Source organism: Suncus etruscus, chromosome 6 (assembly GCF_024139225.1).
Source record: "Suncus etruscus isolate mSunEtr1 chromosome 6, mSunEtr1.pri.cur, whole genome shotgun sequence".
Lineage (NCBI taxonomy): Eukaryota > Metazoa > Chordata > Mammalia > Eulipotyphla > Soricidae > Suncus > Suncus etruscus.
The window spans coordinates 19,371,603-19,398,871 of NC_064853.1; the positions used below are offsets into that span (position 1 = coordinate 19,371,603).

Below are 27,269 nucleotides of genomic sequence, written 5' to 3' on the forward strand. Positions count from 1 at the left end.
AGAGATGTTTCCTTAATTTTAATGGAAGATTTAAACAATAATTTTAAGGTTATACAATAACTTCAGAGATAATATAGAAAGTTCCCATAACTTCTTCACCCAACTTCTTTCATTAATATTTATACAGCTAGGTTTGGAAGATTTTTTAATCTTGATTTATATCTTTTCTCAGGACACTTGTCAATCAAAAACAGGAGAAGCCTGACTATCATTCCATTTTGATTAAAAATCCTGTGTCACAAATATCCCTATTTACTATTCAATATTCAACCATTTACACAATCAATATTTAATAAGTACTTGTTATGATTCAAGCCCCATCTTGCAAATGGGGATTTTAGCAGTGATAAAAACTTACAAAAGTCCTTGTACTGCTATGGTTCCATATTAGTGCTGAATGAAAATAAGAAATTATGAATGGTAGAATGTGTAATATCTTATCACTAAGTACCAAAAGGGCAAGTAAGAACCAGATGTGTTGGTAACAGAAGGTAAATATTTATTTGCACTATTAAGCAGTAGAGTTTGTGATGAAGAGAAAACCCATGAATGTTGTGAATTATATAGGGGAATAGTCTTCAATTACCCTGGGTAGCATGCAGGAGAACTACAACATAACTGGAATTCTGAGACTCTGAGTCTCTTGTTTCTCCATACAGCTGCCATTAGGACCCGTGTCTTCTTTACCCCAGAGCTTGTGCTTTTATCAGGTGATAGTGTCTAGTTTTATAAGGACACACACACACACACACACACACACACACATACACATACACATACACACACACCTTTCAAGGTTGCATTCTAGTCCTTTTACTCAAATAACTAGTATGAAGTCTTGGTGTGCACATAAACCTTTCAAGAAAACTCTAGAAATCTATTTACAGAGTACTCGAGGTTTTTCAAAGAGATGTTTTCATTGAGCAAGCTTAACTTCATAAAATATAACTTTGACCTTTGCAGCCAGTGGTCTAAAAGTTGGAGCCACTGTGGCCAGCCTGGAAGAGAGGCAGTGGCTCTGTGAGGGACTGATCATTTTTCAGCCCCTTCCCTCCCCAGCAGGAACTACTGTTCCTAAGAGCATTTATTCTTCTTTTGCTAAAAAATGAATCCTTCTAAATAAACCTTACTGAATTCTTACAAAGCAGAGGGAAAATCAGCATATCATGAAAAAACATTGGGCGTATAGGGGTCTAAATGGACCCCTAATCTAATTTGTTGCAATAAAATAAAATAAAATAAATAAAATAAAAACATCTAATTTGTTATTCAAAACGAATGCATTCAAAACAACCTGTGCCCAAGTGGAAAATTCATGGAGCCAGTGTAATGTTTAACATTCCTCTGAGTAGTTGAAGTGCTGATTTCTGAGTCTGACCTTTTGGAATTGGAGTCAAGTCTTGGATGATGACAAGGTTTCTGCCTATCCAATATATATTCTTTCCATCAGTAGTCTGACCCATCAGGTCAAGATTCCTTCTTTAAAAATGAATAAATATTTCAGAATCAACCTCCATCACCTTTGACTTTGTTTCTATTCCTACTTTTTGTTCCTTCCTCATTTCTTCTTCCCCTCCTCATCTACTGTGCGCAGGCTCTGATCACTCATTCTGATTGACATACCCAAAAGCATCCCACATATTTTATTTTGAAATCCCTTGCCTCAAGAACTTTTCCCCTCATCCCTACACATTAAACTTTTGTTCCTCACTTAAGACTCTGCCAAAGGATCATTATTATATAAATCTCCCTAAATTTTTGCAACTAAAATGACTTCCTCCCATCCTGTGTTTCCATAGTTTGCTGAGAAAGAAAAAAAAACAACAGGTGAGTTATGTTCACCCAAAGTTAGTACTTTCCTTCATCTCCAAATTTCTAAATTTCTAAATCTCTCATATAGCAAAACAAACTTATAATGTAAGTGCATTTTATCTCTATTTTTTGTTTTTATTTTGGGATTACATCCGGTGGCATTCAGGGGTTACTTCTGGCTCTGTGCTCAAAAATTGCTTCTGACAGGCACAGGGCATCATATGGGATTTGAACCACTGCCCATCCTGAATCGGCTGCCTACAAGGCAAATGCTCTACTGCTGTGCTATCTTTCTGACCCTTATCTTTATTTCTTAAAATCTGGACAGTATCTTTCAATATATATGCTGCCACCAAAATACTGTGTCATTCTCTGTATTTTATCAAGTGATAATGATGCCCACTTGTTCAATACTGTTGATGATTCCTTAGTTAAGTAGTTTACAAAGTGTAGAAATTGTAGGACTCTGTAATGACTCTTTCTCATATTTGGTCACTGTTTCCTAATAAAGATTCTTGCCTGAAAGAATACTTTTTTAATTGACAAATGATAAATTGTCTATCTTCTTTATTTCTCATGCACCTCAGTTCAAATTGTACTCTACAGATCTTTACCTAATTCTTTCCTTCCTTATTTAAAGAATAAAGATAACTTATTTAAGTATTCATTGAAATTTATTAGTCACTATTTTTGTGGCTAATATCCTAGATTCACTTATTTGGGGATATTGATTCTTTGTGATCTATTTTTACATCTTATTTACATCGGTTTCTTTTCTAAAGTTTGTATCTAGGTTGTACTGATTCAGGTAATGAAAAAAAAAAAGACTTTCTGATGTACTCTAGTAAATGTAAGCAACTCTGTCCTATTAGTGATGGTGATTTGACTGTTCCCACATGTGTCTCTATATAACCAGTTTGAAGACTTTATTCAGATGAGGTTTGCATGTACATTTGATTCTTCAATGACTACCCTATGATCTTTCATTACCATATTTTCCATTGGTAGCTTTAATAGACATTTGGTAGAAAACCTAACAAGCACAAATCCCTATGGCCTCTTGAGCTCTAAAGCTTGCTCTATTCTGCATTGCTTCTGCACTGGATTCTATTTAATTAACATTTGATTTTGCATTGCAAGCCCCTAATATACATTAGGAGGTCACAACCTGGCCATTTATCTTTTAAAGTAACTGAGCTGGTTATTTTTTTAAAAGTTCCATCAGGTTAAAAGAGTTAGCGATTTTTCTCCTTTGCAGTGTCCCTTCAGCCTGAACCAGACGGATAATAGATCAGTAGAGGTTCGGATGCATTACAACATTAGTCATCAATTAGGTTTAAACCAGCACTGTAATATATCATTTATCTTGCCTGCCACAGCTCTTGTGAACATTTAATTTTTTAAGGCCTCTAAAGGTTTTTTTTTCCCTTCCTTTCTGACTGGCCTCCTGCTTTTCTCCTTTGTCTTCAACACAACCATCTCCATAAGGAACAATAAAAATTAGATTTGTTTGACCTACTCTCAGGGTTCATTTCAGCAAGATGGATTTTAATAGCTGACTGGATAGGCAGACAGCTTTTATGGAATATTCCAGACATTTACACACTGTCTTTCTCTATGCCTTAAGTAGGTGTGTGTAAGAGGCTGAGGTTCTCTATGAGTGCCACTAAAGAGCTGCTGACTATGCCTTTGACATGGAAGAACTCAGAGCATAGTTTTACTTCTAGCTACATATGGCATCTCATTCAGAGATCAAGTCATTTATTCATCTTTCTTCCCTAATTACTTTATCTGAATCTTCTTAATTTGGTACTTATTAAATCGTCTATATTCAAAGAATGATCTCGGTTTAATAAGACTTTCAAAGTTGACTTAAATAGTAAGAGGCTAATCTCAAATCTCAAATCCCTTTTATTGTGTGACAATACCTTTTCATGAATATTTGGATGCAGAATGGGTCATTTTCTCATTAAATAGATTGAGGGCAGGGAAGAGATAAGGACTGAGGTCATATAAACTGAGATTTGAAAAGAAATTCATCTCTTTATGAGGTAAGTTGGTCTTAGACTCAAAATGACTCCAAAGGATGCTAGTTTTGTTGAATCTTTGAATCTAACTTTCAGGAATTATGGTACTAAACCTATCTCTTCTATACATACCTGAATGGAAGACTTGAATTGCTACAACCAACTTTAGAAATTTTTAATTATTATTATTATTATTATTATTATTATTATTATTATTATTATTAGTTTGGGGCCATACATGGCAGTGCTCAAGGTTTAATCTCGGTTCTGTGGTTCAGGGATCACTTCTACAGTGCATGGAATATCATATGGGTGCCAGGTATTGAAACTGGCTTGGTCTCATTCAAGGCAAGTGCACACTACCACTGCACTATCACTTCAGCCCTAAGGATTTTTAAAAAGAAAGCAAATTCTATTTAATTGATTTCTTGAAAGGTAAATATCATAATATTTATTCAATCTATATGCCTTTAAGTACTTAGTACTTTACTTTCTAGATAGGAGTAACAGCAATGAACAAAGCAAAAAATTCAGCCTGCACAAAGGTCAGAGAGAATGATACTATAACAAGCTAAATAAATAGAATATATGGTATATTTGGTAGCGGTCAGCACTAAGGGGAAAATAAAATAGGGTTGGTTAAAAAGATTAAATATTATGACATAAAATATTCCTAGACAGTGTCTGGCACATAATCAATAGTCCATTAATAGTAGTTATTCAAATCAATCATTTTTTTTATTAATTCACACATTTTTTCAACATCTGTTAAATCACACTTTACTTAAAGCACAGAAGCTATAAATCTTGGGTACTTCTGGAACTTTGAAGAATATAATTCATTCATATATTATTTCTGACATCTATAAAGCAACTATTCTAGACTAGGTACTTGTCTAAGCATTAGGATCTAGACATTAATAAAGCAGGCCTTATACTCAAATTATCCATAGTTTTATGAAATCTCCACGATGTAAGATGATAAAAAACATGAGAACAGAAAGTTGACAAGGAGTTAGAAGGAGACTATTTAGAAAGACAGATTAGAAGAAAGGACTAAAGTAGAGTAAGAATTCCAACTTGCTTTGGCCAATCTTTTGGGACTATAACAACTTGGCATTTCCTGTTGCTTAGAATTACCTGGTAATGTTTTAGATGGCTCAGCCCTAAAGCCCTTGAAGCCACTTTATAAATTCAACACAGTAAGAAATTCTTACTGTGTTCTACCCTTCCTGTGGTTGGAGAAGTTAGTGGGTTTTGTTGGAAGAAAGCAATAAAATGTGGGCTGAATGTAAGTTTCTTGTGCTGGGAAAAAGAGTCACTAGAGAAAATGAAAAAACTTAGTCATGAGATGTTTATCATATTTTAATATACTATAACTATTTAATTTTGACCCTGCCAGGAATTTGCTATTTGAATGTGAATTTAGAAAAAAATTGGGATTAAATGAAATGAATTTCTGGCTCTAGACATAATCCTATAAAAGTAATTTAATTTCTTTCTGCTCATTCACAAAGCTCTTCATCTAGACATCCACTTCTTCATTACTTTATGTCCACCCAGAATTTGGATCAGATCCTTCTGCTAAGCACTATTCTAATAGATGCGTATAAGATGGTTCCTGTCTCAAGAAGGTAAATTTAGGACTACATTTTTCAGAGATGGTATAAATTCTCTTGGTTTACTATAATATATGATTTTAAAATATCAGTGACAATCCTTCTTCAACATTGAGAATTCTAACTTGCTTTACTCAGTTTTTTTTTTTTTAAGAAATAAACTAAGCATTTCCTGCTATATCACTCTGGATTATAGTCCTCTGTGAATGAGAAAGGGCAAGAATTAGCCTGACCCCCCTTTTACCCATTTTCTGGAAATGGGAATCAAGACACTGAAAACTATTGGTAATTTTGTATTTCCCATAGTAGTAGATTGTTGCATACGAGGTGTTTTTGAGTGCAGTAAGAGTGGTGATTGAACAAGGGCCAAGTACTCAACTTTATCATTTTAATTTTTTTGTTTTGCATCAGGTCCAGAGGTACACAGGGCTTACTTCCTATGTTGAGAGATCACTTCTAAAAGGTAAACACCTGAACACAGTACTATTTCTCCAACACCTCCAGTACTCTACATTAAAACAGAAATTTCTGTATTCTGGGAAAAATCATTAGTTCTCGATAAACCTGGATAGGTGCTCACCTAGAAGTCTATGAAGTACTTTTTCTATCCATACATCTGAGAGCATGGGGCATGGCAGGAAATTTACTACAATGCATTAATTTTGATGAAAACAAAGGAAACTACATGAAAAGACAAAACTTCTTCCACCCCCAAACCCCCAGAGACTTGAAATGTGTTTATTTTATTTTAGATGAAATTGGGGTCACTAGAGTATAGTTTGAAGAGATGTGCTTTGTTTATTTTATTCTTATTTTTTGTTTATCCTTAGTTTTTGGAATATGCCCTGAGCACACCCTCAGTACTCAAAGCATATTCTTAGCTCTGCACCCAGGAATCACTCCTGATGTAATTCTGGGAACCATAGATGATCTGAGAACATGTAAGTGCCCTATGTTCTATACTATTTCTCCAGCCTAGAAGAGATGTGCTTTGATAAGAGGAAGCACTGATATTATGTGATTGTAAAAACTAATTATTTACAACCTCCTCTTGGAGCAAAGAACCTTGTATTCAGTTAATTATCAAAAAATGCATTAATTTGAGAGCACAGAAATGTGAGTCAGAGATGGAGTATCTGTCTTGTAGATATCGGCACAGATTCATATTACTGAGTGCAATCCCATTGCTGCTGTTGGGATTTCCAGAGCTATAGGAAGCCTGTGCTCTCCAGTAAGTATGTATATGCAACTAAAGTATGTTACCACCTAGTGTGTAGGTACCAAAGTAAAATGTGATACCCTGTCTAGTTCAACCTTTATGGAAAGCGATATGGAGATTCCTCCAAAAACTGGAAATTGAGCTCCCCTACGATCTAGGTATACCACTCCTGGGAATATACCCTAGGAACACAAAAATACAACACAAAAATCCTTCCTTACACCTATATTCATTGCAGCACTATTTGCCATAGCAAGACTCTGAAAACAACCAAGATGCCCTTCAACAGATGAATGGCTAAAGAAACTGTGGTACATATACACAATGGAATATTATGCAGCTGTCAGGAGAGATGAAGTCATGAAATTTTCCTATACATGGATGTATATGGAATCTATTATGCTGAGTGAAATAAGTCAGAGAGAGAGAAAGATGCAGATTATTCTCACTCATCTATGGGTTTTAAGAAAAATGAAAGACATTCTTGCAATAATTTTCAGAGACAAAAGAGAGGAGGGCTAGAAGCTGCAGCTCATGACATGAACCTCACCACAAAGAGTGATGAGTGTAGTTAGAGAAATAACTACATTGCGAACTATCCTAACAATGAGAATGTATGAGGGGAATAGAAAGTCTGTCTAGAGTACAGGTGGGGGTGGGGGAGGGAGGAGGGAGATTCGGGACATTGGTGATGGGAATGTTGCTCTGGTGATGGGGGGGTGTTCTTTACATGACAGAAACCCAGCCACAATCATGTTTGTAATCAAGGTGTTTAAGTAAAATATTATTAAAACAATGTGATACCACAGCACAGCACTAAAGGGGAATGAAGGGGGAGAATTGCATCACTCCACAAGCAATTTTACTGAATGAAGGGAATGGCAGAGTATCAGAAAAAGTCTTTGATCCAATTTGACACTTTCCATAGTTCATTTCTCTCTTGGGATCTCCACATCTCAACCTGAAAGGGTATTTGCTTGCCAACTTCCTGAAAAGATCAAAACTGCTAAGTGTTGCCTTTACCTCTGGCATATGAATTATAATCTAGGGAAAGTGTGTGTGACTTTCACACCATCCTGGAATTTTAATTTTAATCAATGAATAATTCTGGTTCTTTATCAAACGATTTGTTACTTGGGACAGGTAATTACCTTTTCTGAATTTTCTTTTCTCATCTGCAAATGGTGAGATTGCAACTCTAAAACAAAATTGTTGTGAGGGTTAGAGAAAATAGTTATTAATGCCCTGGCATATTGCCATTCCCTGGGTAAGATGAACAAGATGCTTGGAGATGTTAAGTTTGACCCTAAAGATGTTTAAACTGTAACTATAAAAAACATCTATTTTAATCAAGTTTATAGTTATAGTGACTGTGAAAATAAAGTTTCCTAGAGCAAATTTAATTCAATTAGTTGACATTTTTGGTAGTATTTCTGTACAGCACATTTTGCTATTTCTGATTTTCTCATTTTATTAGGATTTATTCATTTAATTAGGAATGAATATTTTGTTGGTAACAATGAACATGAATACTATTACAGGTTAGTTTGAAAATCTGATTTTGTTTAAGCACAGTTGATAGTTCTTTAATCTGTTATCAATGACACTCTTATGACATATATATCCTTTATCAGCTGAATATGAATACTAACACTCATACCAACAGTGATTATAAAAAGAATTAGGCAAAAATAAAACAGAAAAGATTGAGCAAGTAAGAGGCTTTGCTGTTTCCTTTGCTGGAACAAAGGAAACCATGAGTTAGGGTCAAAATGGTGAGTGTCAAAGCATCTGACATCTTGGCTTCACACTTTCCCTTCACACTCACTCTTCTTGGAATTATCCTGAATCCCACCTGAATTGATTTGTTCTTTGGACATAAAGAACTAGAAATAATAGCAGCATCCTAGATTCTGTTGCCTAGTCATATTTCCTACCCACTTTCTGCTCAGTGATAAGCCTTCTTTCCCTCTTGCCCATTTACTCCAGCAAGGGTTTGCAGAACTATTGTTTGAATACAAGTCAAACATAAAAGAAAGAGTATTGAGAAAGAATCTCACACTGTGCCTGATCCCATAGCCAATTTTATGCCTGCATCTTTTTCTTTTGTTAACAAGAAGAGGTGAACCAGCAAAATAAGCCTGGGTTTCAGGAATAGAGAAATCTGGGGAAATTAATTTTCTCTGGTTTAAGTGATATTTTCTTACATGAGAGATCTCATTTCTTCAAGCCTCAATTTTGAGAGCAATAAAACTAGTGAGGAAATATTATTTACATCCTAGAATTGTGAAAGTGAATAATTGTAAAAGCAAACTCTTAACCTATAATCCCAGAAAACCTGCTAACCCAGGTCCCATTCATGTAGCACTAGAACAGAGTCTCTTATAGTAGCAAATCCCAATCAAAGAAATAAGTTACTATAATCATAATGACTAAATACAAGAGTAACTAGAAGCAAATAACAAGGAAATCAATCCTCTTGATGGTTGGTTGAGATTGGAATGGGTATATGTGATGAGGTAGCTACCTTGGTATAAGTATAGGTGTCTAGATGTTTGTATGTGTGTGTAAATGGTGGCACAAATGCAATGTAGTTTTGGGAATTAGGCAAGCATGAGCTTGAATCCTGGCTTTCCACTTTTAAATTAATTATTTCAAGAAACATTATGTTTGAAATATCAGTTTTTCTGTTAAGAAAAATCTATGAACTGTTTACCACGAGGAGTTATCCTGCAAGGTTTCTCCTCTCTCTTTCTCTTCTTAAACCTTTAGCTCAATGCCAGGCTCTTGGTCTTGCATTCATCAGCCTAGGAAATTGGGATCATTTGTGTCCTGATAAAACTAACAAATACTGTTGTCAGAATCTCAACCTAACAATGTATTTCTTGAAAGTGTGTGTGTGTGTGTGTGTGTGTGTGTGTGTGTGTGTGTGTGTGTGTGCGCGCGCGCGCGTGCGTGCGTGCGTGTTTGGCATGGAGCTTCCAAACCTTGCTCAGAGAACCCAGGGCCATTTCTAGTAATATTAAAGGAGCTGAAGCTGTTACTTTAATGCTATGACCTGAGGATATGAAGCATCTCATATCTTGTAATGTTGATTAAAATAATAAATTAGGCCCTTTGGATAGAGGTGAATGGTGATGAAGAAACCTTTCTTTGCCATCCCAGGCCACATGGCTCCAAACCCCTTCCAACCGGTGGGTATCTGCATTCAGGAGAGCAGCGGGTAGAAAGCTCACATGCAGTCAGGATTTCAGAGAGATAACATCTTTATTTGCCCTGGCCAACATGTGTGGCCTATATCATAAACCTATTTAAACACATGCCATTCTTAGCTTGCCCTGCGTCTTAGCTTCCTTCAGCCATCTCTTCTCCTGCTACTTCTCCATCCAGGTAAAATCCCCTTTTGCTTGTCAGGCAAAACCTTTTATAACCTTCCCAAGACCTCTCCCAGAAATGGGAGGGTCTTTCTTGTAGGTAAGGTTACACAAAGAATAGGGGTAGGGTTACATTTTAGTACTGGAGACCACCACCCACAGCTACCAGACAATGCTCAGGGACCTCGAAGGACACACCTATCAATGTAACAATGGTCTTATGAAACCTTATTTCGAACAGTCCTGGTGCATGGACAATATAGTCCTGGTCCCTGACTGTCAAACTATCTCCCAGCACCAAATTTATGTATTTTGGGGGCATTTATTGCATAGGAATATCTTTGTAACTGTAAATCTCCCATTGAAATTTTCTTACAATCTCACAAAGAAATGTGTAAAGACCTCGCATGCTTCCCACTTACCTTTGTGAGAGAGATCTAGAGCACATAGGGATGCTCTATAATTGCACTTTGAATAGGTGAATACACTAATCTGGCCAAGGCAGTATCTTGACAGCAGGTGGATGGAGTTGGAACAGGATTAAGGACCCTTGCTCCTCCCTAGGACCTTTTGAAAGGCTTTCAACACCCTTGATTGCTATGAGCTTCGATAAATGCATAAAATATGGTTCCCTGCAAGCTGCTTTCTCAGTCCACTTCTGGACAGATGCCAACTGCTTATTTGATCAGCCTCGAGCAGAAAGGAGGTAGTTAAGACTGAAAAGGGTGAAGTTGGCTGAGAAATTGGTAAATATTTTATGACCTTATGGTAAATAATGCACACATTCAGAGAAGCAGGGTGAATCTTTTACAGGCTTAAGACCCTGTTAAGGCTGCAATTAAATACCGGTACTAGAAAGAATGAAAGCAAGTCCTAAATCTCTCTCCCTTGTGGAGAGTCAAAGATTGAAGGATCAGGAAGAAGTCTAGTCTCTGATTCCCACTGCTGAATCGCTGAAATTGCAAAATCTTTTTTTAAGGAAATTATCCTTTTCCTTATCCCATTTTTCTTTTGTATATCTATGCACAAATGTTTGCTTAATTACATTTATCTCTTCACATCATTAATTCATATGACTAATTAAGTGATCCAGATTCATTGACATTAAAGTTTTGTTTGAACTCCCAAAATTCCAGTGAAAGGTTCGCCAGAGCCACTTCTCATTATTTAGTATTTCATTTATGTTATTGGGCACTTGATTTTAGCCAGGTCCACTCCTGTGATGGTTACTGGAAATTCAAAGAGCACAAACTGATGGTAGTAGGTAAAATATAAACAAAAATTCAACTCTTCCAGAGATTAAATATCCACTAAACATAGGGCTGTGAGTACATTTAAATCAAATTCCAAGAAATAATGTGTCAGTAAAAGCAGGACATAGAGAAGGATAAATAATATTTATTGATTTTACAATGATATCATTATATAGAATTTAATGACTTAGAAAGGAATATAGGAGAAAATAATAATAATAATAATCCAAAACTTCAAAGCCAGTATTTCTTCAGTAAAATTGACAGAAAGACTATGGCAGATTGTAAAAGAAATAAAAAGTAGTAAGGGGGAGGGGAGCAGGGACACAGCTCAAAGGACTGGAATGTACTTTTAGGATGCAAGAGCCCTGAGTTCAATCCCTGAAAACTGAGCAAGGAGCAATCCTATATCCTACTGGATGTACCCCCAAAAGGAACCACTATCACAACACTGACATCAAGAAATGTACATAATATGGATCAGTCAATTATATTTAGGGTTAGACTAAGTAGAGAAGAAATCTTGTTGAGAAGATCAGTTGTTTATCATTTTTAAGTCTAAATTAATGATAGGAGAGAGCATTACAGAATTAGCTTCTTATAAGCTATGGGGAATCATATATTCTGCCAATATAGGGGTTACTTGATGATACATATTCTGGGTAGAAATATGCCTTTTCTGGTGGTATTAGTAGGAATCTATATGCAGAGGTTCAGAGTGTCATATTCATCAAGAAGGAGTTCCGTTTACATGATAGAAGTCATTTTACAATGAAAGGGGTCAAGAAATGGCACTATGAGAACAGCTCATTTTATTTGATTTCACAGGACTCAGAAGCTACTGCCTTAATGAAATGATGGTAGGACATTTTAGAGTCCTGAAGTCAGAGTTTATGAGCATTTTTCAATTGTGGACCTCTTACAACCTAGTTTCAGTCCTGTAGCCCTCTCTCATAGCATTTAGTTCCCTCATGCCATTGACCTCATTTGCATCATTTTTATTTGTGTCTCTTGGCATATCCTGGGGACCCCTGCATTGAGAAATGCAGGTTTCACCAGCCTTGTTACTTTACAAAGGTAATTCCTATAGTTTAGTTTTCGTAAGCTTGCTAAGAGCTTAGTTAATAAGCACTATATGGTGATGTTCCCAACAGGTAGAATTTGAATGTGCAGAAGAAAAGAGTAGAAATAAGAGTGTGTGTTTCTTACCATTATCTCTAATTATATGCTTGGGAAATTTGTGGATTTGCAAAATCTTTTCCCTACAAATAATTTTTATGCCTCCATTATTCTGTTCTCTGTTATCCATGCCAAGATACTAGCAATCAAGAAAAGGAAGGGCCATCATATAGTGTGTTCCTTTTTCCTGACCTTGTGCAGAAAGTAGGGCCATCCTATGGAAGAAACAGATTTGATATCCCAGGAATTCACAGGGCATCTGTGGTACTCTCTTACTTTATTTTGATAGCAAAACACAGGAAGAATTTGATGAATATGGCCTCATACTCTTCATGGATGATGATTGTGATTATTCTTCTCTAAGTACATAAATCAACCATTCAGTACCAAGAAGAGGTAGTGGAAGGTAAGGAAGTATAAAGTGAATCAGGATAGAGAAATAGGGCATATTTCTTTTCTCCTGAAATAGTAGAGGTATGGACTAGTTTGCTTAACTAATCTTTCTAGTTTGCCTGTGAAAATAAGTAAGAATCCTACAGGAGTTCATTTCCTAAGTAGAAGGCACTCATTTTCCTAGTTGTCATGTCTGGTGAACATCCACACTGGATAAAGGAGGGGAATCAAAAGAGCTGAATGCAATAAGAACATCAATCTCCAATTCCAATCACAGTGAGGCAAGAATGTGGATGAAGAATAGATAACATTTTGAGGGATTTGTTTAATATCAGCAAAATTTTCTCTGTTTAACAAGAAACAAGGATGTGGGTTGGTATATTGAATAAGCCAAGACATAGTCAATTTGCATGAGATGTGGGATTTGAGCTCCAGATTATAACTCAAGGCCCAAGAGCATTTTATTATTCCAGGTGGATTTTTTCAAGTTTCTTGTCCTAGGTTCTGTTTTGAAATGAAGGAAACTGAGCCAGAACACATTAATGACTCGTCCAAGACCTACAACTAGAACGTCTGACTCAGAGACTCGGGTTCATTTTGCAACATCATATTCAGTGCAATTTAATATGCCCAAATATGTACGAACTAGATATCCTTTGAGAGAGATTTAGAGAAATTGGGCCTCCCAAAATTCTGGGTACTACCTTACATGTTGCTTAGGTCCTGAGTCCCTAATTGCGCCATCCTTTTTTCTGTACTAACAAGCTTGGTTAATAATTATAGCATAAAATGAAACATGTTTGTCACTAGAATGAAAGTAAACAGCAGGATGGAAAAGTCAGAATGATCTCACAATGAGATCATAAGTTTGACATAGATATAGGTAGATGCAAACCAAGTTCAAAACCACTAACTTATGGTTTCTTCACTTGTATAATGGAGTATAGTAATTCTCATCACAGAAAATCACTGTACTATTAACTAATATAATGCACAAAGAGCACTTGGAACTTAACACAACTGGATGGAAACTGCACTCTCTCTTTGTCCATGAGTTCTTTCTTATGTTTGTTCTGCTATCAAATGTGCCCCTTAGCATGAAGCCTAGTAATTTCCCTTCATCCTTTCACATCTACTCTGATTTCCTGATGCCCTTTTCCAACCATCTCTAGAATCAAATTGGGCTCTTTCTTTAATCTTTCTAATGCACCCAGTCATTCTTTTCATTAGGATACCAATGCCAATTAACCTGCCTACTTTGGGTTTTTAAGAGGATAATAACAGTGTTATTCATGGCTCCACTTTATGAAGCAGGTACTATGACCATGTTACTTTGATAACCACTTGTCTCTTTATCATCTAATTTAACTATTGTCCTAGACCCAGAAGTAAATATATTTTGATCTTTTTTACATACCAGTCCAAAAAGTTAAGTAACAAGTCCTAGGACTCCATCTGTAGTAATGGAGGGAACTTTAACTCTTGGCCTGTCAGAATTCAGAATCTGTTACTCCATCTCTAGGAGCTGCATATTATTCCTGCTGCTAACATCCTGGCCACCCAAGGACACATTTCCTAAAGCGTCCTATTCACTCTTCTGTCCTGATGCTTCCCTTCACAAACCTGTGGCTAACTTGACAGAACCATGGAAATCAATAGTATCTAAAAGAGATCAGTTACTTTTAATTTCTCTCCTAGAAAGTAAGTTCCAAGAAGGTACAGATAATGACATTCTTTACTGTATGCTAGTTTCCAGAATCCTTAGCTGACCTGTGCCCAGTAGAAAGTTGTTGAATGATACTGAATAAATGTCAAGGCCCTGGGATGCTATTGTCTGAATGTCATTTCAACTTCAGGTCTACAATCAAGCTTAGTAGCAAGGTTGGTTTTCTGGGATGTTTGGCTTCCCGGAAGTGCTTCCTTTCCTTACATTGCTGGTGGAAGTTTCTGACTCTCTACCACCTTGGATGCCACTAGATATGTGGTTGAAACCAAATTAACTTCATGATTTGTATTTATCCATGGAGACCCAGGCTGAGTCAGAGAAGATCTAAATTATGAAAGCAGTCCATGGCCACTCCACCCAGTTACCATTGATGAAACTCCTCCTAGAAGGTGGGGCCAAAGGCTTCATTTCATTAGTTTAGTGGAATCTTTAAAAAAAATCTCAGAGATTAATTCACTTGCCAAAAATCATGCAGTTAAGTGGCAGGCTTAATGTTGGTGTTTGAATCCAAACATCCTTTTCTATTAAGTCCAATTTGGAAAATATTTCAAAGGCTTTATCTTGGGAAAGTACTTTTGTATCCAGAGACAGGGGAAAAAAACAAGAGGTAAGAAGTCCCACCTTGGCATTGTACCATCTTAATCTCTTTGAAATCTGGACTGGAGACTAGGCTCGGCATGTGGCAACTCCAGCTGCTTCCCTCTCTCTCTCCCCCCCTGAAGGGGTCCCTTGGGGTATGTCATATTTCTCTCTGACATTCTTGGAATAGTTTATGATTCTTTCTTGGAGCATGAACTTTTAAACTCTTTTCCCATGGAAGAATTTCTTCTGTCTTAGCTGCAGGTCTGCATGGGACTGCACAGAATTTATGAGAACAAATAAAGAAGTATACCCCTTATACCACTTTGTGCTTTGTCTTCTGTTTCCACCCTCTTGCCACAACCCCCCACATCTACATTAGACCTCAAGCCTGACTTTCTGGGGTATAATTGTTTATTAGCTTGTTCTGCAGACCATCAAGACTGGAAATTCAGAGAATTAACTTGGTGAAAGGCTGGGACAGAAATGGGTGCCCATGCCCTTTATGGAGTCTTAGGCTCTTTGAATTTTAAGTTAAAACTCTCTGGTGCATGAATTGGTATGGTTTGTACAAATAAGTGCAAGCAGAGCCAAAACTTTAAATTTGGTTGATGCTTTCACATGACATTTTCTTATTTCCATTACTAGGACAGAAAATTTGAAGAGTGAGCTGTGGATGATCAAGAAGAGGATAAACCATAGAAGAAAATTCTATTGGGGGCAGAACTAATACATACTGTCAAAGAAATTTACAGTGTTTTCTTGTTTGATGCACCTAAGAACCCTGTGAGAGAGATATTATCTCCCTATAGTTACTAATGAACTGAAGTTCAAGGAAGGAAAGGCTTAAGTTCCCACCACTTGTAGCAGGGCCAGAATATAAATCTAAATGGCCCTCATTCTTGTGCTCATGGTATTGTCACAGTGCTCCAGTCTCCTGGAGAAACATGGGTTTTGGGAAAAATTAGATTATCGTAGTAGTGCAAAGATAATTAATAATTATCTTGATAATTAATCTGAAGAGTTATATGAAATTTATCAGAATGGAAGACAGGGACAGTGATAGCACTTATTACACACAATTCTGTCTACTTGATCCCACCCCCTCTCATCATGGGTGTGCAGCTTTTTCTAGAATGCCCCACCTATAAAGACTCCACCAAGTGGCCCAATACCATGGAAAGGAGCCCATCAAGGGCCAGCCCAGGAGTATCAGTTCCTGCTCCCCAGACAGAGAAAGGATCCAAAAGGCTTCATGGATTTTTTGTCCAGAAAACAGACCCTCAGACGCAGAGGTAAGCTGTTGGAGGCATCCAAGAAATTCCAGCAGTTCCAACTTGGTGAGTCAAGATTACTATTCTGTGGGATCATCTTCAAGTGGCTCCCAATAGCATTAAGGATAAAGTTTAAATTATGAACCTGGCATATGATCTTATTCTGATCTGATGTTTGCTTTAGAGTCTATCTCTTCTTCCCACTCAAACCATTTTCTCAACTACAAAGATCACCATTACTGCTTTAGTTCCCTGACCCTGTTCAAAACCTAAGCTTACAGACCAGAAATTAGTTACCTTATACTTGTTGGGATGACTCCAACCTCTGTCACTAAATTCAGCTTCTTGATTTTTGGAAGTCTTCCTAAATATCTTACCCAACCATGCCTCATAGTACTTCTCTATCTGCTAGTCTGTCTAGGATTGTCAGTGATTCTACAGTAGAGATCTCTCCATTCAGTTTTTATCTGTAGATCCTAGTATTGGTCCTAATTTGAACTAGGATAATATCTAAAATAGTCTGTGTGTATTTCTTACTCACACAATTTTTAGTTAATACATATAGATCCTATGTACTGGACTTGTCAGGTCATTATCTCCCAGAGAAGGGTTCATCTCACATAGACATCTGGAACCAGTAGCTTTCTTCTTTATTATATCTCCTTTTTAATTTCTCATACATATTTCCTACCTAGTATTGGGGTTCTCAAATATCATCCTAATTAGGTTGTTTCTTCAATAGTCCACATTGAGAACCAGATATTTTAAAAGAAAGAGACCGGTTATCCATGCTCTGATAGCCCCCTCACAGCTTCATCCCTGACCCACAATAGCATTCTCAGGATTTCCAGTTCTTTTTATATTTTTCTCACTTCTATTTATTTTTTGAATTAAATCTGAAAAACTGTCTCATGGCACTTACCCATATTTCCCCCTTCAAATTATAAATAGCACATCTCATTGAAAAATGGCAAAGTGCCTGTAAAAAAGAAGAAACTCTTATATCAATGCATCTAAATATGATCATTGTTGATCTACTGAATAATTTTTCCAAACAATATGAAAAATATAATTTTCTCTTCTACTGTTCATTTAACAGTGCCATCAACCATTTAGTGAGTTACTTGTTTGGAAATGTATCAAAGATAAAGCTTCTACTGGTTTCTCCTGGGTCATAGAGACAAGAATAGCCATAATTGATCAATGAATATTGCTACTAATGTATATGTGAAGGCACTGTTTGACACAGTGGCTGATATCTAGGATTGACCTATTGCAGAAGCATAACCTGTTTATAGTCTTAGTGGCAGTGACAGCAATGGTGCTGACAGCAGATATGGTGGCAAACAGTGAGAGTGTTGGGAGTAATATTAGGATTTACTGCTTCTCAATAAGGGAGATAGATCTCAGAAAGGCTAAGCATGTTCAGAGCTTACTCCATAGCTCATCCCACAAATTAAATAATCTATTGGGAGAGAAGTTAACACTCATCCTTTTATGAGAAGAGAGAAGGTGTCATTATATCTCCTTTTTTTTTTTTTTTTTTTTTTAGATTTTGGTTTTGGTGTCACATCTGGCAGCATTCAGGGTTTACTCCTGGCTCTGTGCTCAGAAATCGTTCCTGACAGATTTGTTGGGATTCGAACTACCATCCATTCTGAGTTGGCGGCGTGCATGGCAAACATCCTAATGCTACTATCTCTCCAGCCCACAATTATCTCTCCTTCCAATAACCCCATTATCTTTCTGGTCTGGCACACACAAAGTTGGAATAACAGGTGAGATTTCAGCACAACTGCTGAAACCTACCAGCCGATTTTCTCTATTGCTCTATTCTATTGTTTCATGTGAAGTAGGGATAATCAACTTACCTTATATCGAAGAGCCATCCTTTCTGATAATCTTCAACTCCTCCCTAGGTTACCTGTTCCAGCCATGGACCTCTATAGCTTCCTGAATTCACTTGCATTCTGGGCCCTTGGTTTTGGCCATTGAAATGACCTATTTTTGCCCTTTTTTTTTTTTACCACTGAAGAAAAGATTCCTGGCAGTAGACACTCAACACTTTGTTTATTTTGACATCAATTCAGTTCTGATACCTTTTATGAATCTGAAACACACCTTCTGAAACATCTACCTTCCTTTCTTTCAAAAAATGGGATCTTTCTCCTAGACTCCTTGAAAACTCCTGGTTCTTATTGATCTTAATCTTTGCTATGCCCTTTCAGATAAAGTCAAACACCTGGGTGACCATAGGATTCAAAGTATGAACAATTTTCTTGTGCTCATGGCGGAGCTGTGGAGGACCCACTGCAAGGCATGTGATGTAACCTCATCTCCAAGCCTGGTATAAGACCACTTTAATTTGGTTTTGAAAACATGTGGTTTTGTCCTGTTCAAATATTGATTTTAGGTAATTTGAGTCTGGCAGAAAAGGCCTCTGGCCGAGGTCTGGGAGGCTGTTTGTTGCCTTAATAACATTTCTGAGTATGTGTGTAACACAGACTGATGTTTTGAGGAGTCGCTCTCAGCAAAGATTTATGGGATTTTACACTTTGGAAGATATTGAGGCAAACTGTTGATGAAGGCCCAGGGCATAAATCAGGCCAACTCGGGCCAACAAATGGCACTATAGAAACCTGACCAACCGCTTCTCTACTCTGCACAGTGAGAGTTGTAGATTAGGTCAGCTGGTTTTGCATGTGCACCCACCCTAGAATTTCTAGGAGCAATTGGAGAGAAGCAGAGGAGTGCTTCACTGTTAGGGTGTGAGAGTTCCACAGCTTTCTCGAATATTAACTGCTTTATAATGGCGATTCTTTTATTGGCTCTTGCTAAGATTCTGCAGATAAATATATACATGCGTAGACAACTTTTATACCCATTTAAAACCTAAAACTCTAGTACTAAATTATTCCTTGGCTTGAACAAGAAGTATTCTAATGGTGGGACTGAGGAGAGTTTAAGAAGGGATGGCCAATAAAAATATGGAATGGGATGAAGAGGACCAGAGGAGAGTGTACTGGTCAAGTACCAGGACTGGTAACAGTTCTCACAAAGATACAAGCTGAGTTGGAATATTGGTAGAGAGTTGCTTTCTGGGAGCTGAGTTTTTGAAGAGGAAACCTATAATCCAGGGTCATGCAAGTGGCTGCAGAGAACAAAGGCCAACTCTATTACTCTTGGGTCTCAGTTCCTACCATTGGTTGAACACAGCTGGAGGCCAGGATGTCAACTGGGTCCAAGAAGGCCTAGCTTTAAGTGCCTAGAAAAATTAAAATGCAAAGTGCTTACAAAGATGAATGAAAACCACATGGCAAATTAGAATGTTACACTTCTCCTGCATTCCTGCATTCTGTCCCCAGTATCTTTCAGCTAGATAGCTCATCTTCAATTACCCAGTTTCCATTTCTAATCAAACGGGTGGGGCATTATTTTAATATACTATGTATTATGATAAATGATTGTGTCTTCCTGAACAGAAAAAAAAGCTTGTTGGTAGAGTTTAAAGGCAGTAGTAAACAAGATTAACTCAAAATATGGGGCTTGAGTTAATGCATAACCAAATTTCAATATTGGATCTATTTCTTTCTTACCTGGGTGACTTTGGGGAAGTTAATTTAGATTTCTTGCCTGTAAAATGGAAATAATCATCTGACCTTATAGCATTGAGACAATGGTAAGAGGAGCTCAGATGTGTAATGTACTTCAGGTTAAGCAAGGGTTTAGGAATTAGCTGATGCAGTTATTATTCCCATATGAGAGTCCACTGTAAAACACTCCTATTTATTATAGTATTAAAGTCTTCATTCTTGATTAATCTTTGCATTCCTATTTCCTCTATGCTTTAGGTTTCCTAAACCAAATGCAGAAATTGGAGGGATTCTTTTGGGACAAAAGATAATTTATATGATGACTTATATCCCTGGAGCAGACCAGGTTACCACTAACTACAGTGAAAAGCCATCTCTCCTATGTAATTTTCAGGTTCTCTAATGCTGCTATTCTCTGGTTTACACAATCAACTAGATCATCTATAGGGCATGTAAATATGCTATGGAGTTTCAATTTAGCCATCACATCTTGATTTCTCTCTTTGAGTACATGCAATTAATCCAGAGTAGGCTGGTCCCAGGGGCTGGAGCGGTGGTGCAAGTGGTCGGGCATTTGTCTTGCACACGGCTAACCTAGGAAGGACCTCGGTTCAATCCCTCAGTGTCCATTCTGGTCCCCCAAGCCAGGAGCAATTTCTGAGCACATAGCCAGGACTAACCCCTGAGCATCACCGGGTGTGGCCCCAAAACAAAACAAAACAAAAAAACAGAGTAGGCTGGTCCCAGCTGTCTTCTCTGGTAACTAAAACCTAAACTCCTATCAACACCATAATATTGTGGACACTGGTGACCTGAGGCAAGAGCTTCCTTCTCATCATTCTACTAAATGCCACATTCATGGGAATTGAGAGACATATACCAAGTTCAGATCTTAGTAGCCAGTCCAGCTGTAAGTCTTCACTATTTACCTTTACTCTTACTGGCACTGAGAATGAGGTCATTGAAGGAGGGAGACAATGGAAGTCTGCTGGAAGAGTGGCTGTAAAACATGCTTTCAAAGGGCAAGAGAGAACTGTTAAGTCAAGGGGTCTTTGGAAGCTGTCTTTGGGAAGTAAATAACTTCAAAATTTCAGACTAGAAGATAAAATATATGCTTTTATGTGTATCAAAGGCCATTTCTAGACTCTTTTCTCATTGGAGTTATTTTTAATTGCATCAATTTCCTTAAGACTCTGGAGTATAATTTTGTAAAATCAGCTAGCACTACCATGATAAGAGGAAAGATAATGGGTTTTCAGACAGGGCCAAATGTGGGCCTGGGAATTTAATCTCTAGTGCTTCCATCCTCCAATTTTTAGTGCCAGTTTTACTGGAATTTTCCCAGTTCTTTCATTCTACAAATTCTTCTGAAGCTCTCTCTGAATCTTTTTGTTTTGTTTTTAGGACACACTTAAATTTGCTCAAAACTAACTCTTGGTTCTGTGTTCAGGGCTCAAGGGACTCTATAGGGTGCTGGAGATTGAACCTGAGTTTGCTGTGTGTAAAGCAAACTCCCTATTCACTGCACTATTGTTTTGGCTTTTTGAATATTTTTAATAGAAAGTTATTCCTGGGCCAGAGCAATAATACAGTGGAGGGTGTTTGCCTTGCATGTGGCCAGTCCTGGAAGGACCTGGGTTCGATTTCCAGCATCCGATATGGTACCCCCAGCCTGCCAAGAGTGATTTATTAGCACAGAGCCAGGAGTCCCACCAGAGTGCCACCAGGTGTGGCCCCAAAACAATCAAAACAGAACAAAAAGAAAGTTATTCGGAAGCACCCCCCCCCCAAAAAAAGAAAGCTATTCCTTGTCATTCTTCAATTTAGAGCCTCTAAATTTCAATTTAGGTGTCATTATTTTGGGTCTTTCCCTCTGCTCTGTTCTCTATTCTTTCTTTGACCTATTAACTGCATTGCTTGTCACTAAGGATGTCTGAGCTGCCTTTTTGAACTATATGACACCAGAGGGACTGTCAACGGCAGAACTGAAAGAGAGGAGCCTGAGTCTCTGAAATTGTCATAAAGTTATCTTTGAGTTCTATTCTAAATGCCTCAGTACTGTATTTATTTTGTTTAAAAATTGTGGTAAAATTTATATTAACTGCTAACCATTTTAAAGTGCAAAGTGTGGTGGAAAAAATCACCTCTAATTCTAGGTATATTAATTACTTCAGAAGGAAGCACTGTTCCTATTAAGAAGTTTTTTTTTTCCCTTCCCCATTTCCCTCAGTCCCTGGAAACCAGGAGTCTATTTTTCATCTCCATGCCTTTAACTATAATGAACATTTTATAAAAATAGTAGTCTAAGTGACCATGTGATCTGTTCCTTTCACTGTTTTTTAGACTCATATGCATTGGATCTATATCAGTATTTTGAAAATTTTGGGGGACACTTTCTGGTCTTAATTGTGATATACTATTCTGATCATTTTATTACTAAACAATTGTTCATTGTATATAGAGATCACAATTTTAATCTGTTTATCATTGATAGGTATTTAGTTGTTTTTACCTTTAAACTCTTGTGAAATTTTGCTGTAAATATTTGTAGGCAAGCATCTTTTTACATAAGACAGAAATACATGTTTATTTACCCTATTGTTATTTGGATTGTTCTTTTTAGTCATTTTCAGCTATTAATACTTCAGATTAATACAATGGATCCAGCAATTAAAATTTCTGTTTAGAAGTAAAGTAAAATATTTAAAAAACAGAGAACCTACCTTTTTTGCTCTTATTGCAGTTATCTTAATTTTATTTTTATTTTGAAAGTCTTTAAGAAATCATAATTTACAAAGTTGAGCTATACTGTTGAGTTTCAGGCACACACTATAAGATCCTTCACAAAGATGCCATCACATATTGCACAGCCAGTGTTGATTTCCATCCAACAATGTTCTCAAATTCCTTCCGGCCTTCTACCTGCCTCTTAGACAGTTACATTTTAATTTTTGGTTGTTATTATTGAATCTCATGCTTACCAATGTTGCCTCTGTGCCTTAGATATATACATACACCATATTGCTCTTCCCTACTCTCTCCAATTTTTTTTTTTAGGGGGGAAGCATACTGAATTGTACTCATTGCTTATTTCTGGCTCTGCACTCAGAGATCACTCCTGGTGGGCATAGGGACCATATGGGGTGCTGGGAAAATCAAACCTAGGTCAATAACATACAAGGCAATCATGCTACCCACTGTACTATTCCTCTATTCCATCTTCCTCAGTTTATTTTTCTTTCTCATTTCTATAATGTAGGGTCAAGGTATCCTCTTTGATAAATTGTATTCCCTTGTCCTCTTATTCTATAAAAGCGGCATTGTTAAAAGTTGTTCTTTTAGACTATGAAAGTTATCATTAAAAGTTGTATTTTCTTACTTACTCAATTTGAAAGTAAAGTAAAATATTCAGAAACAGAAGAATCAATCTTGTCACTTCTTTCCACCACCAATTCCTGTGTTTCTTTGAGCTTTATAACTTTATCTATAATGTGGGAATAAACAAGCCCTTGAAAGCAGAGACTCAAATCAGATAATCTTTTTGGAGATCTCAAGTTTTTGATTCTTCAAAGGATGTTTTGAAAGGGGTGGGATTTAAAGGAAACTGTATGAAATCCATTGAAATGTCATGTTAGTTTGGAACATTTTTTTTATATTTACTGGGCATTCTGTTGTATATGTGTGCTATAGAACTTCAAAAAACTAAATTTTACAGTCTCTTTTTAATTTGCTTTGTACATATATATTCTCTTAGTAGGACACATTGTTCTTTTTTTTAGGACATATAGTTCTTAAAACTAAGTTCTATAATGCAGTCTGATACTAAGTCCTATAATTCAGACTGCATTATACATTAGCCATAACTCAAGCCATATATTTTAGGCACTATTTATTTAACTCTGCATCATTCTTGAGGTCCTCTGATACCTTGGGTCTTAGGATATATATATATATATATATGATATATATTAGGATATATATTAGAATATATATAAACATAAACATATGTATATGTATATTTCTATTATCTTTCCTACTTCTATTTGACGAAGATATTATTTTTATTGACAATTTTGTCCCTACCCAGTTCCATCTTATCACTCCAGCCCAAACAATGAACTTAGAAATATGTCTTGGATCACATGAAACTTCCCAACTACTAATCCATTTCTGGCTTCACCAGTCCTTCAACTTTCCAGCCCCAGTGAAATGATGTTTTGGAATATCCTTGTTCAGAAATATTCACCCAGCTGTGTTAAGGGCCTATTTCTGGCTCTCTATTTAGTTATCATTCCTAGTAGGTGGTCAGGGAAACTTTGGTGTTGGAGAACCGTAGGTAGTGTTGACATCAAACTGAATTGTGCATGTCAGGAAAGCACTATCCCCCTCAGAAAAAATAAACTTAAGTTAATCCAATGAATTCATCTAGATTCCATTTTGAAATCTGCGGGAAAGATAAAAAGTAAAACAATTAATTTTGCATTTTTATTAAACACCTGGAGATAGGTTACTAGTCCCTCTGGAACTACCCAACCATATTTCCCTCCCCACTGTATTAGTCAGTTCTTGATAGATACAGAAGAAATATTAAATTAATTAAATTTGAAAATCTTTTATAGGTCATATTAGCCAATGCATATATTATCCCAAGTGTTTCTCATGTGCCAGGTATTATGAAAATTATACATGGATCATTTTATTTGTCATTTGAAAATCCCCGTGTGGCAAATACATTATTTTCAATTTATACATGAGAATCCTGAAGCTTCTAAGACATTTAAGTAATTAATTCAAAATCTCACAACTAATAAGTGAAGGGCCAGATTATATTCAGGTCATCTGATTTCATATGTATACACCACTGCTGTTTCCTTACCCAAATTAAATTCAAATTTATGAAAATATTTCCATGAATCTAGACATCCATACTGTATCTAGTGTCTCTTATCATTTACTAAGATAAGGAGAAAACTAAGATGCAATTCCATGCAGGCATGAGAACATGGAGTATTTCAATGTTATTATTTTTGAATGGTCATTAATTCTCAGCTTTCATCACAGGTATTTTTATACTAGAGGGATTCTTCTGAGACTTCCTATGCCTTTAATAATTAAGCAGTTATCTCATAAATATACAGGAAAACTTAAGCATTTACCTTTAATTAGATTAATAGGAATCAGAGGAACTAGGTCCTTGTCTCTGGAAACTATACATGCTATATGACAAAGACTTTGTAGTTGTGATAATAATGTTTAAATGATGTGAATTATTTTAAATTATCCATCTAGGCTCTAAATGTTATCACAAGGGTCCATAATAAGAGGGAGGGAGAATTTTTTTTTTCTTTCACTATATAGAGCAAGACAGTTCATGAGTCCAGTGAGGTACAGTTGCAGGCCAAGGAATTCTGGAATCTCCTAAAAATGAAGGGAACTGGGAATAAATGTATCCCTTTTTAGATACCCCTGGGCTTGGAACTGACTTGGAGCTGATTAGTAAAACCTATTTTAGATTTCTGGCCTCTAGACAATAGAAACAAGGGCCAGAAGGACTGATCCATGATAGGAATCTTGCCACAAAGAATGGGGAGTGCAGTTAGGGCAGAGAAGGGATCATTATGATGATGATAGTTGGAAATAATCACTGTGGACAAGAACTGAGTGCTGAAAGGAGCATGATGACCCTTCAGTAACAATATTGCAAATCATAGTGTCTAACAGGAAAAAGAGGAAGACAGTGTGTGTGTGTCAGACAGTTAGGGTAAATGCCTCTGTCATAGAGGCAGGCAGAGGGAAGATTGGGGCAAACTGAGCACATTGGTGGCAGGAAATATGCACTGGTGAATGATGGCTGTTGGACATTGTATGACTGAAACTCAATCATGAATAAGTTTGTATATGTGTATCTCCTTGTGATTCAATGAAATTTTATTAAAACAATTAAAAACATGACAATACAGTTTTGTTGTGATAACTCAACAGGTTTATACAGATTTATTTATTACAGCATTCCTAGAGAAATGAACACAGAAACTTATTCAGAGCTTATTTTTCTGATGTTCCTGTAATCATAAGAACCCAGGATAGGTAGGAAACACATACAAAAAATGGGATTTTGTAAAATAAACAGATTACATGTCTAAAAGGTTACATGTCCAATGGTTACATGTCTAAAAGGCCATAAAGCAGTGATGAAACTCCAATTCTGACTACTCCTGAATTTTGAAAATCACTTTTTGGTTAATAACTACTTTGACTTAAGTACTTCTGCAGTTTTCTTCAAGGAAACCCAGGGAAATTTTCTTGTTTTTACTGGCGAGGGCATCTAAGGTGCATGGAGCTGAAGAACCATGTTTCATCACAATAGAGGAGCTGGAATTAGAATAAATTGAATTCCCTGTCCCTGAGCCCACACCCCTGGCCTATGATGAGTTGAAACTCTGGAGGAGGCTTGTCCTGAGCTTCCTGCCAGCCTGGCTCAGGCACCCCCAGCTTATCAGCCTGACCTTTGGTTTTCCATGCAAACCCCTGTGGGGAGGAAGCTGCAGCAAGCAGCCAGGGCCCTGGGTTGTCCTTATTTAGAATTGCTTTCACTTAAACTAGACCTGCTCTTGCAAAACATGTTTATTCTGATTTCCTCTCCCATCTGGCTGCCTGACTACTATGAGCCCAGAGTGCAGCAGCTCCAACTAGCAGACTTCGGTCAGGCAGGGCAAGACAAAAAGGAAAACATGAGATGCAGGAAGAAGAACTCATGTTTTTCCTAGGACATATCTGAGTATGAATCATGAGAGGAAAAAAGAAAAGACCCAAATGTGATTGTGAATGTGTACTAGACTGGATGTATGCCCTCTTTTAGGAGGGCATCTTCTCCCCATGGTCCCTGGGGAGAAGATAGCTTTTCAAAATACACCCTTGCTAAGGTTGATTACAACCTAAATATCAAACATCTGAGAGTAATAATAATGATAATTGTTTTAATCACATATCAAGTTCTTTTATTAAAAAGTTGCTTTAGGAACTATAGAGATGGTGCAGTAGGTAGGGTGTTTACCTTGCATGTGCCCAACCCAGATGTGATTCCTGGCACCCCAGCTGGTCCCAAAAGCTCCACTAGGAGGGATCCCTGAGCATAAAGCCAGGAGTAAGTCCTGAGTAAACAAGTGTGTCCCCCATCCTGACAATAGTTACTCTAAACCAAGTAAACTATTAAACTTGTGA

General features: G+C 36.9%; 1 protein-coding gene across 2 annotated transcripts in view; it reads right to left on the reverse strand.

Annotated features, from left to right (window-relative positions):
* The window catches only part of FGGY (FGGY carbohydrate kinase domain containing), a 941,338-nt gene that overhangs the window by 498,416 nt on the left and 415,653 nt on the right, over positions 1-27,269 (reverse strand). The window lies entirely within an intron of this gene.